The sequence below is a fragment of the Triturus cristatus genome, chromosome 1_1, assembly GCF_964204655.1.
Source record: "Triturus cristatus chromosome 1_1, aTriCri1.1, whole genome shotgun sequence".
Lineage (NCBI taxonomy): Eukaryota > Metazoa > Chordata > Amphibia > Caudata > Salamandridae > Triturus > Triturus cristatus.
The window spans coordinates 900958356-900980398 of record NC_140579.1 but is presented as its reverse complement, the minus strand read 5'-3'; positions in this window follow the sequence as shown (position 1 = coordinate 900980398).

Here is a 22043-nt window from a genome sequence, read left to right as displayed (position 1 = left end):
CTCATTGGAGTGGGAATAGTCATTTTTCTCTTCCTGCTATCCAATGCTTTCTGTACTGTTGCACTCTATGGAGTGGGAATAGTAATTTTTACCCCTACGCTATCCAATGCTTTCCCTACTGTTGGAGTCACTGAAGTGGGAATGGTAATTTTTCCCTTCCCGCTATCCAACGATTTCCCTACTGTTGCACTCTCTGGAGTGGGAATAGTAATTTTAACTCTCCCGCTATCCAATGCTTTCCCTACTGTTGCACTCTTTGGAGTGGGAATAGCAATTTTTACTCCTACGCTATCCAACGTTTTCCCTACTGTTGCACTCACTGGAGTGGGAATAGTAATTTTTACCCCTACGCTATCCAACGCTTTCCCTACTGTTGCACTCACTGGAGTGGGAATAGTAATTTTTCCATTCCCGCTATCCAACACTTTCCCTACTGTTGCACTCTCTGGAGTGGGAATAGTACATTTTATCCTCCCGCTATCCAACGCTTTCCCTACTGTTGCACTCTTTGGAGTGGGAATAGTAATTTTTACCCCTACGCTATCCAACGTTTTCCCTACTGTTGCACTCACTGGAGTGGGAATAGTAATTTTTACCCCTACGCTATCCAATGCTTTCCCTACTGTTGCACTCATTGGAGTGGGAATAGTAATTTTTCTCTTCCTGCTATCCAATGCTTTCTGTACTGTTGCACTCTATGGAGTGGGAATAGTAATTTTTACCCCTACGGTATCCAATGCTTTCCCTACTGTTGGAGTCACTGAAGTGGGAATAGTAAATTTTATCCTCCCGCTATCCAACGATTTCCCTATTGTTGCACTCTCTGGAGTGGGAATAGTAATTTTAACTCTCCCGCTATCCAATGCTTTCCCTACTGTTGCACTCTTTGGAGTGGGAATAGCAATTTTTACTCCTACGCTATCCAACGTTTTCCCTACTGTTGCACTCACTGGAGTGGGAATAGTAATTTTTACCCCTACGCTATCCAACGCTTTCCCTACTGTTGCACTCACTGCAGTGGGAATAGTAATTTTTCCATTCCCGCTATCCAACACTTTCCCTACTGTTGCACTCTCTGGAGTGGGAATTGTAATTTTTACCCTCCCGCTATCCAACGCTTTCCTTCCCTACTGTTGCACTCTCTGGAGTGGGAATAGTAATTTTTACCCCTACACTATCCAACGCTTTCCCTACTGTTGCACTCACTGGAGTGGGAATAGTAATTTTTACCCCTACGCTATCCAACGTTTTCCCTACTGTTGCACTCACTGGAGTGGGAATGGCAATTTTTACGCTCTCACTATCCAACAAAAGCTCTACTTTTTTTACATTACTTTTATTATGTTTACATTTTAAGCTTTTTTATATTATATTATGTATGTTTTATTTCATTGTTTTTAATATTTAATTACTTTTATATTATTTTTAATACATTTAAAAAATTCGATATTTTAGCTAACTATATTTTAACATTCTGGGGCCGATTCCAATCCTGGAAAAATTTCCCCCGTCCGAATTGAATCCGGATTTTTTTCCGTCCGAATCGTACAAGTAGCGTACAAACTGCCAAGTACGATTCGCATGGGAAAAACTCCATACGAATCACATCGGGAACATTTCCCCACATGTCCTCGGGTCGGAAATTGTGTCCGACACATCCCCGGATGATTCACCGTACGAATCGGAAAAATGAAGTCCGACCGCGCAAGTACGATCACTCCCGTCCTTTCGATTTTACAACTGTATGGAAAAAACACCGTACGGACCGAACTCCTATAGCAACCATGGAGACACGTGCCCGCATACGTGCCGAACACCCCACCACAGACCCCGCATGTACACGCAAAACGCCCCCCGGCCGCGGATGTACACGCCGAACCCCCACCAGTGTATGCATGGAGCGTACCACCACCCGTGTATGCATGGAGCGTACCAACTCCCCACCCGTGTATGTACGGACCGTACCCCCCACCCCACCAGTGTATGTACGGACCGTACACCCACCCGTGTATGTACGGACCGTACCCCCACCCGTGTATGCATGGAGCGTTCCTACTCCCCACCCGTGTATGTACGAACCGTACCCCCAGCCCCCCCTGTATGTACGGACCGTACTCCCACCCATGTATGCATGGAGCGTACCAAATCCCCACCCGTGTATGTACGGACCGTACCCCCCACCCCACCAGTGTATGTACGGACCGTACACCCACCCGTGTATGTACGGACCGTACCCCCACCCGTGTATGCATGGAGCGTACCTACTCCCCACCCGTGTATGTACGGACCGTACCCCCACCCGTGTATGCATGGAACGTACCAACTCCCCACCCGTGTATGTACGGACCGTACCCCCAGCCCCCCCTGTATGTACAGACCGTACGCCCACCCGTGTATGCATGGAGCGTACCTACTCCCCACCTGTGTATGTACGGACCGTACCCCCACCCCACCCGTGCATGTGCGGACCGTACCCCCACCCGTGTATGCATGGAGCGTACCAACTCCCCACCCGTGTATGTACGGACCGTACCCCCAGCCCCCACTGTATGTACGGACCGTACCCCCACCCGTGTATGCATGGAGCGTACCTACTCCCCACCCGTGTATGTACGGACCGTACCCCCACCCCGCCCGTGTATGTACGGACCGTACCCCCACCCGTGTATGCATGGAGCATACCAACTCCCCACCCGTGTATGTATGGACCGTACCCCCAGCCCCCCCTGTATGTACGGACCGTACCCCCACCCGTGTATGCATGGAGCGTACCAGCTCCCCACCCATGTATGTACGGACCGTACCCCCCACCCCACCAGTGTATGTATGGACCGTACCCCCACCCGTGTATGCATGGAGCGTACCAACTCCCCACCCATGTATGTACGGACCGTACCCCCAGCCCCCCCGTATGTACGGACCGTACCCCCACCCGTGTATGTATGGAGCGTACCAACTCCCCACCCGTGTATGTACGGACCGTACCCCCCACCCCACCAGTGTATGTACGGACCGTACCCCCAGCCGTGTATGCATGGAGCGTACCAACTCCCCACCCGTGTATGTACGGACCGTACCCCCAGCCCCCCCTGTATGTACGGACCGTACCCCCACCCGTGTATGCATGGAGCGTACCAACTCCCCACCCGTGTATGTACGGACCATAACCCCCACCCCACCAGTGTATGTACGGACCATACCCCCACCCGTGTATGTACAGACCGTACCCCCACCCGTGTATGCATGGAGCATACCCACTCCCCACCCGTGTATGTACGGACCCTACACCCAGCCCCCCCTGTATGTACGGTGCGAAACACCACCACCGATGGACTGTGTGGACCAACACCCTGCCCGTGTACGTACGCACCCTACCCCAGGCCCACACACCAGCACCCTCACCCAACATCGGGCATGTACGAGTCGTACTAAGCCATAGCAAAGGACAGCACTGTACATCCACATGGCCCATGTACACACCGTACAGACGCAAAAAACACTCCTACTGAACCAGGACAAACCAAAAAAACACAAGGAGAGTCAATTCAAGGCACACAATACCACAAAACATTTCCAACAAGGCCAAATACATCCTATATACTGACCTGCAACTGACAAACAGCTAAACAGAGGCCCAAACCACTACAACTCCTTATAAAACACCCACCCAAAGTTCAAACACAGCCACACCCACAAATGGACCAATAAAAAGGCCCAACACACACAAACCATGATCCTTTGCAACAGATCCACTGCTGCCAGACCCCAGAGACAACGCACTGCACCATACTTCAACCATCAATACACCTTACACTTGCACACCTTCACACAACCACCATCACAAACACACCCTCATCACATTCACACACACACACCTGCACAACCACACCCACACACCCACAACCATCCACCCCCACACCCCCACAACCATCCACACCCACACCATGCCCACCAACAAGAATCCAAAGTTCACAAAGGTCGAGCTGGAGGTCCTTGTCGACGAAATCATCAGAGTCGAGCCACAGCTCTTTGGAACATTGGTCAGACGGACCAGCATATCAGAAAAATCAGACATGTGGCAGAGGATAGTCAATTCCGTGAATGCTGTTGGGGCCACCAGAAGGACCAGGCATGAGTGCCAAGCCAGGTGGTACGATCTGCGGAGGACGGTCCGCCGCTAAATGACGGACGAGCACAACCAGGCCAACATCACTGGAGGCGGTCCGTCCCGCAGACCGGTACACTACCATCCCTGGGAGGAGAAGGTGATGGCCACGCTGCTGCCGTTGGGAGTAGACGGACTAGAAGGAGTCCGAGAGCCTGGTGAGTACACAAACAACTCACCTCACATGGGGGGAACGCCATATACAACCCAAATACCAATCATGCACGCAACCCCCCCAAAGCCAGCACCGCACACAACCACACGCCAAAAACACACACGTGCCACTAGCGCCTCCATGCCCCATGCCCCAAGCAAGGCCATGCCAAGTCACAGGCCACACAAAACACCAACACAAGACAGGATGTCCCCGATGCCGGGACGGTGGGCCCTCCAAACTAACATAGAGCAACTCTGAAGCACACAACAATGCCCTCAGTCCATATGGCTCAGGGCACAGCCATACAAACATTGTGTCCCCACACAGTACTGTTTTGCCTGCTAATGGTGGCCGCGTTGCAGGACGACATGGGTATGAAGGCACAATTTGCACTTAACAGCAGCGAATGAAGACGCAGCACACTGAAAGAGTGTCAGCACACACCGCCACAGCAGCAGCGCAGACTCAGACACTCCGCCCAATGGGTGCCGGCAGAGAAGAAACAAACCCACATGAACAAGCCAATGGCCTTTGAAAGACCTGCAAACTGTGTGTGCCCAGGAACCTGGGCTGAGGTGACAGAGGGTGACACACAGAGGGAGGGAGAGGGGCAGAGAGAGGGACAGAGACAGAGGTGGGCACAGGGAGACAGACAGAGGGAGGGAGGAGGCTGACAGAGGGAGGGAGAAGGGGAGACGGACAGAGGGAGGAGGCTGATAGAGGGAGGGAGAAAGGGAGATAGAGGGAGACGGACAGAGGGAGGAGGCTGATAGACGGAGGGAGAAAGGGAGACAGAGGGAGACGGACAGAGGGAGGAGGCTGACAGAGGGAGAGAGAAAGAGAGACGGACAGAGGGAGGAGGCTGATAGAGGGAGGGAGAAAGGGAGATAGAGGGAGACGGACAGAGGGAGGAGGCTGATAGACGGAGGGAGAAAGGGAGACAGAGGGAGACGGACAGAGGGAGGAGGCTGACAGAGGGAGGGAGAAAGTGAGACGGACAGAGGGAGGAGGCTGACAGAGGGAGGAGGCTGACAGAGGGAGGGAGAAAGGGAGACAGAGGGAGACGGACAGAGGGAGGAGGCTGACAGAGGGAGGGAGAAAGGGAGACGGACAGAGGGAGGAGGCTGACAGAGGGAGGGAGAAAGGGAGACGGACAGAGGGAGGAGGCTGACAGAGGGAGGGAGAAAGGGAGATAGAGGGAGACGGACAGAGGGAGGAGGCTGATAGAGGGAGGGAGAAAGGGAGACGGACAGAGGGAGGAGGCTGACAGAGGGAGGGAGAAAGGGAGACAGAGGGAGACCAAATCACCCTTGGGTGGTGTGGCCATGTCTGCTCGTCAGCAGGTGGACTGTGTGCATGTAGACAAGGTTTCGCAGTGCGTGAACCCCCCCTGCAACCTTTGATGAACACTAGGCCATGTGTCAATCTGTGCACAAGTACATCCGTGCTGCAGGCACAAACAGAACCTTACACCCAGTATACCCATCCACTGTGTTTGTCAGAACCCTGTCTCAAATTGTTAAGTTACCTACCTGCATTCTCAAATAGCTTGGAAAATACAACATTTGGCCACGTACAGTGCAACACGTAAGGCGGCTCTGCATGGCTTGCTACGCCCACTCACTACACTGCTGACTGCGTTCACAAAAGATGCATCAACTAAGATTGTGTCACACATAGGTAAAGTGTCGAAACCTGTGGCCAAGGGAAATACCCATGCACAAGTGCACTGTGAGAGGGATGCTAGCCAAATCCAACCACCCAGAGGAACTGTGCCAAATCAAAACTGAATGAAACATGGATGTCGCATGTAACACAATTAACACTGTCTCTCTCACACACAGGTCAACATAGTCGATCTCCCCCCAACACTGGGGGGGAGACTCACAGGACCAGGCTCTGCGTGAAGAGGACCCCACCGGCAGCGACGACTCTCACCACTCCGTGGATGACCCAGACCAACCTGGCCCCTCTGGTGTCCAACCACCTGCAGAACCTGCGTCTGGTACAACTGTGCCAACCACCACCCCCATTCCTGCCACATCCCAGGAGACACCCAGGAGCCCTGCCCGCACACAACAACGCAGCCAGTCTGTCCAGGAGGGACAAGGTTCTCCGGGCACCCAGGAGGAGGCAGGCGACAACGCAAATGCCATCCCTCAGGGGTCCCGGAGACCCAATGTGCCCACAACGGCAGGCCAGGCGCAAGTGGGCAGGGGTGGTGGGAGTGGAGGACGGCGGAGGCGCGAACCTGCCCAGTTGGCTCAGGACCCGGCTATGTCACACGTCAGAAACATCCTGGACGCATACCGGCGTGACTCCAGAGGCATCGACCAGGTAGTGGGGACCCTCAATGAGATGAAGACCATGCAGGTCGAGCATCATGCCAGGATGGAGGCAAGACTGGATGAGCTCCTGGCGGTGCACAGGGACGTGAGCCAATCACTCCGTCAGATCGCCCAAAGCCTGGCAAACCCTCCCTGTGAGACCAAGCGTAGAGCAGCACCAGAAACAGGGAGGGAGGAGGAGGAGGATTCATCTGACGGAGTGTCCCTGGCATCGTCAAGGCCTGCTTCTGAGGGTCCCCACAGGAAGGTGGGTTGTCCACGAAAAAGACCGTGAGAGTCAGCGGAACATCACCATCTCCCAGGTCACCTGGCCTGGCACCTGGCCCTCTGGCCCAACAGCAGCACAGCAGCTAAGGACATTCTCTGCCACGTGGCCTTGCTGGTCACTGTCTGACCAATGTTGACAAAGACTGTGGCACAGACTCTGATGACTTTCAATGGCAAGGACACCAACTCCCCCTGTGAACTTTGGATTCTACACTCCCGCCAAGCACCTCTTGTCACCCCCCCCAAACACGTACCCCAGCACAAATAAAAATCATCACAATCACAAGATGATGCTGTCATTTTGCATTATTCCACTACATGTGTGTGTTGTAAAGTCAAACCATGCCTGATTTCTGAAGTAACTCCAAACATCCATACCCTGGGGTCTGAGTCTGGCACAGGACACACATGGGTCACAATGTACCATCCAAGACAGACATGGAGCACCATACTCACCCGTGATGGGCCCAACCAGCTGAGGGGGTGCCCGCACAACTGTGCCTACAGACTTATTTAGAAGAGCAACAGTCATGCGCAGAGGTCAGGGATCATGTGGAGTGTCCTGGGGTGGGAGTCCCAGGTATGTGTAGACACGTGCCAGAACCATGTCCTGCATGTTTGAGTCAGGTGGATGTGGAGAATGCTGGGCCAGCCAAGGTTGGATGCATGGAGATGGCACAATTGGGTGTTGGATCACAGTGCCACAAGGTTGTGTTGTGGTTGTGGGCTGCATCCTGAGTGTGTGCGTGGATTGAGAAGGTCATCCTGCAGCTGGCAGTGATCCACTCCCCGTATCTCTGTTTGACGTTGATGTGGCCTGGTCGCCGGATGTAGTAGCAGAGCTGTGCAGATGCACCCTGGATGTGGACAAGTATCATGGGATTTCTAACGCACATGTCCGTAGAGTGCAGGGTAGGATTAGACACGGATGTCGTAGTTGACCTGGGGGATGGTCTCCCTCTTGCCTTGAGGTGGATGGAACTGGGGATCTTGTGCATAATGCAGTGTGTGCTGCCGCATGAGGCACAGATGCTGCTGATAAGCATAGCACATGTCAGCAAGCAATCCATGATGAACACCAGCTCTTTACGTGGACACTGGGTGCCCTTGCTGCAGGGCCTGCAGCAGCATGCGCCATGTCAAGGAAACAATGCCACAAGTAGCACACAAAGACAAGGATCTCAGGAAGGAACTATGCAAAAGGTGTATGTCAAGGAAGGAATGTCTGGTTCAACATGGCACACACACACACAATGGATTCACATGCAGCACAGTGGCCGTCCTGGAGATTGACATGCCACAATACCTACACAGCCATGGACATCATGCACAAGACAGAATCTAATCCCTGACAAACAGCTTGCATCTTGCTACTCTACACATAGACTCATATGCACCATCTCTGAGAACAATGCCAGACATGCCGCATGCACAGTGGCAACAGACCACCATTGACAGAGATGAGGCACCTTGGAGGCAGAGGGACACCTTTATTACTCATGTGTGTCGGAATGCTAATGCAACTCTGTCAACACATACACAGGTCATGTGGATGAACACGTGGGACCAACACTGGCACCCCCTTACCACCACAGATGCTGGAAATCCATAGCACTGGCACACAAGTGACGGGTTACAGCTAAACACCCCCTGCTGCTCACGGAGAGGCTGCTATACACCATTGAGCCCCTAATGGGGATTTCACACACCATGTCAACCCGGTGCAACCCGTATGTTTCCGAGGGCAGTGTTACACACATTGATGGCTCCATCACAATCCACAATCCCATTACAGATGACTGTCACCAAGTCTGACCATCAATTCAGGTGAGTTCTGCTCCATGTCATGTGCCCCATGGTGATTCTACATGTATGTAAAATATCCAAACATGAACAGGAGCAGTGCACACACATTCAAAACAAATACCACTCCCAAAAAGCCGTGCTGCATCCCTTACCCGAAGGTGATTTTCAAACTTGTCCGTGCATGTAACGCTGATTCAGCACATGTTGCTGTGTTCATGAGGAATAGCAGGAGCACAACAATGCCACCAGCAGACAGCATGCGCAAGTACCTGTGGATGGGAGACACACCAGAAGTCAGCCAAAAGAAGCACATCCGCATGCATGTGCATGTACTCGACACATATTAGGTTGTCAACATGCTAGGTGGCAATGATTACTCTGGAAATACATTCTTCTATTGCACTATCACTCGAGTGACACATCCAAACACACCTCTGACTTACTTGGAAGACATGCAGATGGACACACACATTGCAACACTTGCCACACACAGCCCAATGCGTGCACACTCAGACACTGTAACTCACCACTAAGCAAAGAAGTCGCGTATGAGCCGACTCCGCATGTCCTCTACCACCTCCTCCTCCTCCTCCACATCACTTGCGTCGTGACCAAGCCCTTCATCCTCCACGGGTGGATAATCCTGCTCATCTGGATCCAGGATGAGTGGCACAGCTTTCTCCACTGCCATGTTGTGCAGCATGCAGCACACGAGGAATATCTTGCAGAACTTCACCGGTGCATATGGGAGTGCGCCACCGGTCTTGTTGAGGCAACGGAATTGGCTCTTCAGGAGGCCAAATGCCCTCTCTATCACTCACCTGGTCCGCCCATGGGCGTTGTTGTAGCGGTGATCGGCAGCTGTGCTGGGGTTGCAGAGAGGCGTGATCAGCCATGGCATGTTGGGATAGCCAGCGTCCCCTACATGGAAACATCATGGACAAGAGTGGGTCAGGAGAAGCAGTAAGACAGGAAGATGACGTTAAATACAGGACTGCCAGAGTATACCCACCAACAATACATGCTCGTTCGTTGCGCAGCTGCAGCATCATTTCAGGCACCCTGCTACGCCTCATGATGTACGCATCGTGTGCTGATCCTTGAAAACGAGCACAGACATGTGAAATCACCATGTTGGCAAGACACACCGCAAGGGCATTAATGGAGTGGTAATGCTTGCGGTTACGGAAGGCTACCTCCTGTGCCTGTGGTGGTACCAAACCAACATGTGTTCCAGCTATGGACCCAATGACATGGGGCATCCCTCCCAGGGCATAGAACTCACGCTTGACAGCTGTCAACTGCTCAGGAGTTGGGAATTTAATGAACTCATCCAGGTGCTCCAACATGGCCTCTAAAAAATCATGCAGAACACGGCTGAACATGGTTTGGGACATGCCACCGACATGGGCAATGGTATGTTGAAAGGTACCCGTGGCCAAGAAATGTAGGGCTGCCATCACCTTCATCTTGGGTGTCAGTGCAGTAGGATACCTGTGTAGCGGTAGGAGGTGTGGTACCAGCCGTGTCGTCAGGTCCTCAATCAAGCGTTAGGGGAAGCGGTAGCGGCGTATACAGTCATTTTCCCGCATGTCAGCCAAGTCCGGAATTGGTCGAAGGAGAGGCGGAGCCCTGCAGTGAATTAGAAGGGACAACGAAGAGTGAGTACAGTACACCACCAATGTCAATGTACAGAGCACATGCTCAACAGGCAATACACATATGCTACATACAGAGTCAGGTCTGTGCAATATGCCCTGGACACGTATGCCAGGCATGTGACACTCCTACCAAGAGCCAGCTACAAATGTTGATTCTCAACCTCAACATGCCATGGCATGAAACTAGCTGTGGGACAGTGTAAGTGAGCAGGCAGACGCATTACAGGAGTTACAGACATCCAAATATGTGCAGAAGAAGGATGTTTATTGTACAGACAGGTTGCAGAACACTAGAGGCACAGGTCACATGTCATAGAATAAGGACAGACCACACACCTTGCCATGAAGGATTACATGTCAAGACTGATCGCATATACATTGAGAGTATGCAGATATGTCCTTGTTTTGGAACTCCGTGTCGATGCATACATACACACCTAACGTCGGAATACACATGTGTGCTGGTGTGCGTAACAGCGTGCCATGCTCATCTACACACAGACACATGTTGGTTGCAGCAACTGCAGATGCATTTGACCAAACACCTACAGCAAACCTATTGGAACACATGACACACACATGGCATAGCTACAGCGTGCAACGCGGGCATTCACTTGTCAGGGTTAACATTCCGTGTACCTGGCATCAGGGGACATTTGCGGGTGTCGGTGACTGTGCCATGCCAGTGACGCGTGGCCCACCAAGTCAGTACTACATGCACACATGTCAAAGGAGTGAAGGGGATGTGTGGCACATAGGGCACCATCACACGTGACATGTGTACACAGCTCATCATACTGTAATTTGCTTCACACCTCAGGAGTATGGTGCCACATCACAGCCTGACCCACCTGTGCCCAACACATGTAGTACTGCACCGACAATGCCTTGATGTCCAGCCTTGGCCATGTATGACAGCTCAATTCATTCCTGTGTGCCGCCTGTAACCACTGTCAGGTGTGAATCCCACCGTACATACGCTCCGAGGGCGTGTGTGGGGTCACTATCACTATGGTGGTGCTGGCGTATGCGTACGCCATAGTGATACGGACCATACACGCGTGTGTAGGGTCCCTAGCAATATGGTGGTGCTGGCGTATGCATACGCCATAGTGATACGGACTGTACATGCGTGTGTAGGGTCCCTATCACTATGGTGGTGCTCGCGTACGTGTATGCCATAGTAGTCCGGACCGTACACACGCGCGTGTAGGGTCTGTCCCTATCACTATGGCGTACGCATACGCCAGCACCACCATAGAGATGGGGACCGTACACACGCGTGTACGGTCCGTTGCAATGCATTTGGTGTGCCCTAGGGCTGTGGAACGCACCGTACCTGTGTTGTGACATAGGATTGACATAGGGGACACATGAGGGACAAGTATAGGGGCCTAAATGCATGCTGGTTGTCATGGAGACCGAGTTTGAGGTTTGAATTTTGCATCATGTGGCCAGCAGAAGTCGGTTGGAGACAATTTACTTTGTTGCAATGTGGTTGTTGACATTACATCATGCTCAATTTTAAGACCATGCAAAGCCTGTCACTGGGGTAGTTTTAAAATGATTGGACGACACGTAGGATGCAAATGTGACTGAGCCAATCACTCTGTACTCCTGTAAATGAAACAGGCCAGCAAGGAAGATATAAGGCAGCCAGGTCCCTTGAGAGAGCACTTGCCTGCACATCCTTGCATTCCACAACACTGCTGCTGCTAGTGATTCCTCTGGCACCATGTCCAGGTCTGTGGAGAGGGCCCAGCCATTCACCATGGAGGAGAATATGGCGTTGGTGGATGTGATCCTCCCCCAGTACACCATGCTGCATGGTCGACCAGGGGAGCAGGTGAGTGCAGACTCCACTAGCTTAAACTGTGCCCCTTTTTGTGACTGTGACTTCTGGCATTGTGTCCAGGTGTGACAGACATGCAGGGTTCTTCATAGTGGTTCCCAGGGGGGGAAGGGCTCATGTCTCCCATGCAGAGCATGCTGTAGTTCCTGTGTGCACAACGCACTAGCATGGTGCTTACTGTGACGATCCCTGCATGGTGCATGCCGCTTTCGGACTGCCTAATCTTCCTGGAAATGTTGTTTCTACAGTCCTGATGTGAGTCTGTGCTCCTCCCAGGGTGACAGGTGCCAGGACCCACTGATGTGTGTCTGTTCAGTGTACCTGTGGTGAGAGTGTCCAAATGATGTGGTCGTCCCCTGGACATTGGTGTGTGTGTGTGTGAGTCCCCTGTCATGTGGGTGTGTGCATATGTGGAGTGTTGCACCCCAGCTGCATGTGGGATGGATACACCCTGCCCATCTGATGTGAGCAGGGAGCTGTGCTGGATGTCTGCCGCGCTGAGACAGCCCCACATCTGTGACACCCCCAGTCTAGTGGCACATGTGCAGAGTGAGGTTTGTAGCGGCAGTTGCCTATGCCAGCTGATTGTTCAGTGCCTGTGTGTGTCTGTGTACTCTGTTGAGGTAGCGTAAGTGGGCTGGGGCATGTGACTGCTTAGGGGTACTGTTCAGATTCCTGTTGTAGCTTGGGATGCACAGTGTGAGCCTGCATCATTGATTGTGTTGCACCCCTCATGCCACCAATGGCACCTACTGCATTCGCCCATTCCCAGGAGGATGATGTCACTATGACAAAGGTGCAATGAGTTGGCTGCATACTATGGCCAGTTCAGACATTCATAATTTGTAATATGTGTGTCTCTGTATCATTGATAAGGGGGATTGATGTATTGTCACTTTTGCATCCTCACAGGTAGGCGTCTGTGCCAAGGGGAAGATCTGGAAGCAAGCCGTCAGTGCCGTGAGGAGGACGGAGGGTCGGAAGCGGCGCCTAGCCCAGGTGAGGAAATGCTGGCAGGATATCCGGTGCTGGACGCGGAGGATCGCACGGGTCCTGCTGGGGGACTCACCTGTGAGCCAGAAAAACCGTAGGCGCCGGCGTCTGACCCACATCCAGAAGCGTGTGCTGGCGGTGGTCTTCCCCGACTTGGACAGGCGCTTACTGGAGAAGCAGCAGCAGGAAGGGGGTAGGTACATGTGTGTTTGTTGTGTGTCACCAGCTTTTGGAAGTGCGCAGTTGCATGGATACACTGCCAGGGTTTAAATGTGCAGTGCATATCCTGTTCCCCAAAGTAAAGCGGTGCTGTTCTTCCTCCCTTCCCCTCCTTGCCATGTGTTCCCTGGTCTGTGTGTAGTCACTCTTGCACAAGGTCATCTAGGCTGGCAGTTACTCCAAGTGCCCAATGCTTGCAGCATCATGTGTGGGGGTGGTATGTAACAGGTTTTTGCACGTTGCCTGTGCCCTGGCCAGTTCTGTCATTGTGGGGTCCATGTTAGTTGGCACTGATGCTGAGTCCCGACATGGGAGTGTGTGTTTCATGTGTACTGCCTTACTGCCTGCATGTCGAATGTTGTGCCCTCTGACATGATGTGCTTGAGTGTGAGATATGCATAGTGCAGGGATGTTGGCTTGTGTTCCAGTCATATCCATCCAGGGCCATGGAGTAGTGTGGCCACTACAGTCCCCTGGGGCACCTTTTCCTAGGTATCATGTGTATCATCAGACAATGTGGACATTCTCTGTGTCTTCAGCATAGTTTGGGCCCTGTGGCATAGTACCCTGGCATCATTTGTATTCACGTATACTGTGCTACATGTGTCCACTGTACAGGGTGACCTAATTTAGCTGGTGCATAGTCACAGGGGCCAGTGCCTGTGTGTCTTGGTACAACTATCTGATGATGGTTGTTTGTCAGTGATATATGTGGACAGGCGCACCAGGGGTAGTTTGTGTGCGATCAGGATTAATTGCAGGCCATGTGTTTTCATCCCAGACTAAGAGGTGTAAGTACTTCCTCTGTCTCAATCACATTGCCTCAGGTAGTGGGGGGGTTGGTGCGGGCAAGGCCTACATGTCCAAACCTGAAGTCTCCTTGCTCGGTCTGGCCAGTGTGTGATGTTTGTGTGGCCAAACACTCAAGGTGCAGTGCCCCAGTCATGTTGGCCATGGTTTTCAGTATTACCTTCGCAGCATGTCCCAAGAGTTGATAGACATGGTTCCTGCTCATCCCTTTCTTGGCTACGCTGTGTGTCGCTGATGCTGTGCTAGATTGTCCCCAGAGCCTGGCTCCTCTGTACAATTTGATATCAAGTTATTTGCTATTGTGTCATGCTCTCCATATTTTAACTGTGGCATGGTGGGTCAACAAACTGTGTGTTGCAGGGACTACATATGTACCTTGTATTGTAGATGTTACTCTTGTTGCTTTTCAGGCTATGCACTGTGACCTATGTAGAGTTGCATCATGTGACATATGTATACAGGTGTCTGATTTTTCCTGTCTCTTCACCTTGCCCACAGCATCGTCGGGGGACTACGAGGGAGACACTGGCACGGACCGTGAGGAGGGAGCGAGCACCAGTGCCAGCAGTGCTGAGTTGGCTGGCACATCGAGTGACACGGAGGCCGACAGGAGTGCAGCGGAGGACCTGTCCAGTCAAACCACCACTGACTATGACGCAGACGGGTCAGAGGCTGAGCACTCCGAGGGGGCGGAGGCTGCTCCCACAGCTGACAGCAGCACTCCATCACTACCCGCCCCCTCCATTCCTATCACCGGCCTCCCACTTGCTCGTGGCCCTTCCCGCCGTGCTAGGTCACCACGTGTCTCCTTCTTGCCAGGCACCGCACCCCCTGCCCCTGTCTCCACTGCTGCCACCAATGCCGAGTCTGTGGCCATCCTGCGGCAGTTGCAGGTTGGTCAGACTGCGATGCTTAATGTCCTCCATGGCCACAGCCGAGTGCTCAACCAGATGGAGGCATACATTGAGGGCATTTCAGCTGCGAAGTCTGACCAACGTAACTTGCTGAGGTCCATAGACTCGACACTGACTGCAGCAGTGGGTCTCCTGCAGCGCTACGTCCCCCCCCTACCCCTGAACCATCCACACTTCCCACTCCCATGCCTGTCCAAAGCACACCCAGACGTCCCCATGCACGCACACCACCAGACACAGGCACCACACCACCAGGGAAGGCAAAGCGCACACCTCCTGGCACGCACACACAGGGTGAAGTAGGCACACCCACTGGGTCGGGGGGGAAACGGAAGACACGCAGCCAGAGTGGGAGTCCACATTCCTCACGACCACCACCCTCCAAATCCACTCCCCTCAGCTCTCCTGGCCAGGATTCCACCAAAGACTCCTTCATGGCCGCTCTGTCCCTGAGCCCCAAGGTGACACCACCCCGCAAGCGGTCAAAGGAGTCCCCGGTCAGGGTGGTTGAGTCCCCCCCCTGTCCACAACCTCCCCCGGTAGCGCTGCGACCCATCCCTGCGCCCCCCCCCCCTCCTTGGGGCCTGTGGTTCCTTCAGGTGCAGGGGAGACGCTGGGCGACCTGGCAGTAGTGTGCAGCGCCGTGCTCGAATCCACCTTTGGCGCTGCCCCACCCTCTGTGTGTGAGTCGTCCGTCCCTGCACCCACAACACCTACCCTTGCCCCTCCTGTCCCTGCGGTGCCTGGTCCTTCCCCACCACATGATGCCCCCCCCCCCCCTGTGGATGACAAGGTAGTCTGAACTGTGCAGGCAAGCTAGGGGACACGCATAACAATGTGTCCCCCACCTGGATTGGAACTATGGACTGCCCTATGGGCCTTGTGCATATGGAACTCTTCATACAATTCATTTTAGAACATTGCTGAATAAAGCTATTTTATTTGCCTTGGCACACTACTGCTTTTCTGGCATTGCTGTTGGTGGTGCTGCTCCATGATTTGTGGTGGCGATAATGTGTTAGGTGTCTGGGATATGTTGTAGTGTGCTGTTCGTGGGGTGGACCCTGTTATCTGTGTGCCATCACACGGTATTTGCTATCAAACTTTGCTCATGTTAGCTGTTACTGCATGGTGACATTGTCCCAAGGTGTGTACCTTCCTCTGTGGACCCTGACATCTTCCCTGCAGGGTGTTGTGAAGACATTTGTGCAGTGCTGTGTCTACATTTGCTGGGTGTGTGACGGACCCCTTCAACTTTGGCCATGCATGCTGGCCAAGGTCTCTACCTGCATCATTTGTGTCATCCTTGGGGGTCACTGTACTTGTGTCTGGAGTATATTGACAGGACTTCATGTGTATATGTTCCCTTTTCCGCACTATGCATGTGTGTACTCCCAGCTTCGCACACATGTGTTTCGTGTTCTTCTGGGTCTTTGAGCACCTGCCTGACAATTGTGGCCATTGTATCTGTGTGTACTCAACCCCTTTCTTTCCATGGGCACTGCTGGGAGGACTCTGCACACACCCCTCCTGTGTCTGGGCACTGCTGGGAGGACTCTGCACACACCCCTCCTGTGTCTGGGCACTGCTGGGAGGACTCTGCACACACCCCTCCTATGTCTGGGACCTGCTGGGAGGACTCTGCACCCACCCCTCCTGTGTCTGGGCACTGCTGGAAGGACTCTGCACCCACCCCTCCTGCATCTGGGCACTGCTGGGAGTAATAGGCACACACCCCTCCTGTGTCTGGGCACTGCTGGGAGGACTCTGCACACACCCCTCCTGTGTCTGGGCACTGCTGGGAGGACTCTGCACACACCCCTCCTGCGTCTGGGCACTGCTGGGAGTGATAGGCACACACCCCTCCTGCGTCTGGGCACTGCTGAGAGGACTCTGCACCCATCCCTCCTGTGTCTGGGCACTGCTGGGAGGACTCTGCACCCACCCCTCCTGCGTCTGGGCACTGCTGGGAGTGATAGGCACACACCCCTCCTGTGTCTGGGCACTGCTGGAAGGACTCTGAACACACCCCTCCTGTGTCTGGGCACTGCTGGGAGGACTCTGCACACACCCCTCCTGTGTCTGGGCACTGCTGGGAGTGATAGGCACACACCCCTCCTGCGTCTGGGCACTGCTGGGAGTGATAGGCACACACCCCTCCTGTGTCTGGGCACAGCTGAGAGGACTCTGCACACACCCCTCCTATGTCTGGGCACTGCTGGGAGGACTCTGCACCCACCCCTCCTGTGTCTGGGCACTGCTGGGAGGACTCTGCACCCACCCCTCTTGCGTCTGGGCACTGCTGGGAGTGATAGGCACACACCCCTCCTGTGTATGGGCACTGCTGGGAGGACTCTGCACCCACCCCTCCTGTGTCTGGGCACTGCTGGGAGGACTCTGCACCCACCCCTCCTGCGTCTGGGCACTGCTGGGAGTGATAGGCACACACCCCTCCTGCGTCTGGGCACTGCTGGGAGTGATAGGCACACACCCCTCCTGTGTCTGGGCACTGCTGGGAGGACTCTGCACACACCCCTCCTGCGTCTGGGCACTGCTGGGAGGACTCTGCACCCACCCCTCCTGTGTCTGGGCACTGCTGGGAGGACTCTGCACACACCCCTCCTGTGTCTGGGCACTGCTGGGAGGACTCTGCACCCACCCCTCCTGCGTCTGGGCACTGCTGGGAGGACTCTGCACCCACCCCTCCTGCGTCTGGGCACTGCTGGGAGGACTCTGCACACACCCCTCCTGTGTCTGGGCACTGCTGGGAAGACTCTGCACACACCCCTCCTATGTCTGGGACCTGCTGGGAGGACTCTGCAACCACCCCTCCTGTGTCTGGGCACTGCTGGGAGGACTCTGCACCCACCCCTCCTGTGTCTGGGCACTGCTGGGAGTGATAGGCACACACCCCTCCTGCGTCTGGGCACTGCTGGGAGTGATAGGCACACACCCCTCCTGTGTCTGGGCACTGCTGGGAGGACTCTGCACCCACCCCTCCTGCGTCTGGGCACTGCTGGGAGGACTCTGCACCCACCCCTCCTGTGTCTGGGCACTGCTGGGAGGACTCTGCACACACCCCTCCTGTGTCTGGGCATGTACAGTCAGGACATACACGGGTGTGGGTATGCTCCATTCATACATGGGTGGGGGTACGCTCCATTCATACACGGGTGTGGGTGCGCTCCATTCATACACGGGTGTGGGTACGCTCCGCACATACACGGTGGGGGTACGCTCCATTCATACACGGGTGTGGGTATGCTCAATTCATACACGGGTGTGGGTACGCTCCGTACATACACTGGTGGGTTGTGGGTACGCTCCATTCATACACAGGTGGGGGTACGCTCCATTCATACACGGGTGTGGGTACGCTCCATACATACACTGGTGGGGTGTGGGTACGCTCCATTCATACACGGGTGGGGGTACGCTCCATTCATACACGGGTGTGGGTACGCTCCATTCATACACGGGTGTGGGTACGCTCCGTACATACACTGGTGGGGTGTGGTTACGCTCCATTCATACACGGGTGGGGGTACGCTCCATTCATACACGGGTGTAGGTACGCTCCATTCATACACGGGTGTGGGTACGCTCCGTACATACACTGGTGGGGTGTGGGTACGCTCCATTCATACACGGGTGGGGGTGCGCTCCATTCATACACGGGTGTGGGTACGCTCCATTCATACACGGGTGGGGGTACGCTCCATTCATACACGGGTGTGGGTATGCTCAATTCATACACGGGTGTGGGTACGCTCCGTACATACACTGGTGGGGTGTGGGTACGCTCCATTCATACACAGGTGGGGGTACGCTCCATTCATACACGGGTGTGGGTACGCTCCATACATACACTGGTGGGGTGTGGGTACGCTCCATTCATACACGGGTGGGGGTACGCTCCATTCATACACGGGTGTGGGTACGCTCCATTCATACACGGGTGTGGGTACGCTCCGTACATACACTGGTGGGGTGTGGTTACGCTCCATTCATACACGGGTGGGGGTACGCTCCATTCATACACGGGTGTAGGTACGCTCCATTCATACACGGGTGTGGGTACGCTCCGTACATACACTGGTGGGGTGTGGGTACGCTCCATTCATACACGGGTGGGGGTGCGCTCCATTCATACACGGGTGTGGGTACGCTCCATTCATACACGGGTGGGGGTACGCTCCATTCATACACGGGTGTGGGTATGCTCCATTCATACACGGGTGTGGGTACGCTCCGTACATACACTGGTGGGGTGTGGGTACGCTCCATTCATACACGGGTGTGGGTACGCTCCGTACATACACGGGTGTGGGTACGCTCCGTGCATACACTGGTGGGGTGTGGGTAAGCTCCATTCATACACGGGTGGGGGTACGCTCCGTACATTCCCGTGCACACGATTTGCAGGCCTGGGTACGTACCGTACCCAGGCCTTAAGAGCGTGGGTACGGGCCGTACCACGGCCACCACTACGTCACCCCAACAATGGCGGTACGGCCCGTACCCATGTTCTAATGGCCTGGGTACAGGCCGTACCAGCATTGTTGGGGTGATGTAGGGGTACGCGTGGTATGACCCGTAACAACGCTCTGAGGGCCTGGGTACGGTGCAGACCCCCAATGGGGTGCCGTAGGGGTACGCACCGTACCCAGCCCTTCAGAGCGTGGGTACGGGTCGTACCACGTGTACCCCTGCATCACCCCAACAATGCTGGTACGGCCCGTCCCCAGGCCTTTAGTACGTGGGTACGGGCCGTACCGCCATTGTTGGGGTGACGTAGTGGTGGGCGTGGTACGGCCCGTACCCACGCTCTTCAGGCGTGGGTACAGTACATACTGGTATTGTTGTGTTGCCGGGTCGCGTCAACATCCACTTCCGTTGTGACGGACGCTTGCGTTGCTGGACACGCCCCCTCCCCCTCGAGGTGACCAGGTCCTGCAGGTCAGGTATGTCCAGGGCATGTGTAATTTGTGACTTGGGTGGGGGTTATGTGTCCTGCCCCTGCCCCCCCCTTTGCCCCTGGGTGTTGTTCTGACCTTCTGCGGCGTCTGCGTCGGTGCCTGTAGAGCAGGTGGACTGCTATGAGGGCCGGGATGACACGTAGGTTCGGGTCCATGGCTGTCCGTCGCGTACAGGTGCTCCTTGTGTGCGTCGTCCTGATTTCCCGGCAGTTTTTGGCAGCCGGAAAATATAATCCGTGCGGGGTGACGTCGGTGTGGATCGTACTTCCTGGTTCGTGAACCGCAGCCTGATTGCATCCCGACGTCACGTCGGAGCATTCCCGGATCACATTGGTATGTATATTTTCGTTGGTCGGTGTTTTTTACGATTCGTACGGATATGGTGTTTCCGTGGGAATCGTACTTCCATGTTTGTAATGTTTATTTCCCGGGTACGAGTCGGACGGAGAAAACGCTCCGACCGACAGTTCGTACCCGGTTTCTCCAGGATCCGAATCGGCACCTTTATATTTTGGAATCGATATTTTAGTACTTACCTGTTTGTAGATAGGGAGTCGATATTCTGTCCTTCTATATTTTGGCGTCGATATTTTGGGCATTCTATATTATGTCCCTCGATATTTAGTCACTGAACCGGCTGAAACATCGACTGGTGTTCGGTGGAATGTAAATGTGACCGGAGACTAGGCAATATTGATATGCTGGAGTTTTTAAAAAACTTTTTATGAAGATCGCTTTAAAAAAGATTGAGAATAAGATGGCATATTTTTGCTTCGTCTCAATTATTGAGATTGCCATTGTAATTGCATTTATATAACGCTTACTACCCCTGACGAGGCATCGAAGAACATTTTCGTAGAGTAGCATGCTACTCCGGAACCCAAAGAGGATTAGTCATTAATTAGTATAGGGAGATCTGACATTAATTTGAGCAGTGGACATGTGATTGTGTTATCTGGATTGAAAAAAGATAGTGCAGGGATAGAAGAGGGGAGAGTTTGCATTTATATAGTGCTTGCTACCCCCAATTTTGTATTTGTAAACCGCAACTATGACTTTGAAAGGAGCATCCTGGCGCTGTGCAGAAGTAAGCAAAGTGATTCAGACGGGCATGTGATGTATCACAATTTATACAAGTGAGGAACAGAGTTCGTCGGTGGATGCAAAAATCCAGGTCTTTAAGGCTTTCCTGAATTGAGTTTCTGATTCCATCAGTCTCGAACGTATAGGCATGAGGTGTCATGCTCTGGTTTCTATTCTATTCTATACTATTCTATTCTATAGTTTTGGTAGAGCGCAAACAGCTGCCCCAGCAATGGGGCGTCCCGGCGCTAAGAACCAAGATCCTGGCCTGAGCGGAAAAGGGATGAAAAGGGACATTACGGGAGAGGGAATAGATACTCCTTTAGTTTTGAACCTAAGGGTAATGGGTTTTAGCAAGTTTGCTGAGGAGGATCTGGGGTTTTAGCAAGTTTGCGGAGGAGGATCTAAGTGTCCTAGCAATGACATACGGCATGAACTTGGAAGCTAGGTACTGATTTTCTAAAGGCTCTAAAGGTGATTAACAGAAGCTTAAATAATATTCTTTTTTGAATAGGCAGCCAATGAAGGGTTTTAAGGGCTGCTGAGGAGTGGCGGGAGGTTTCAAAACCTGGCGGGCAGCTGCATGTTGTACCATCTACAACTGTTTTAGTACTTGTTTGCTACCCCTGCAAACAGGCTATTAAAGTAGTCTAATCAGGATAGGATAAGTGCTACTGTTTTCCTTGCAGAGCAGGGGATGAGATCGAAAAACATTTTAAGAGATTTGAATAGGGTGAAGCACATCCCAGCCACTGCGAGGGCCTGTGGCCAGAAGGAGAGGGAGGCATT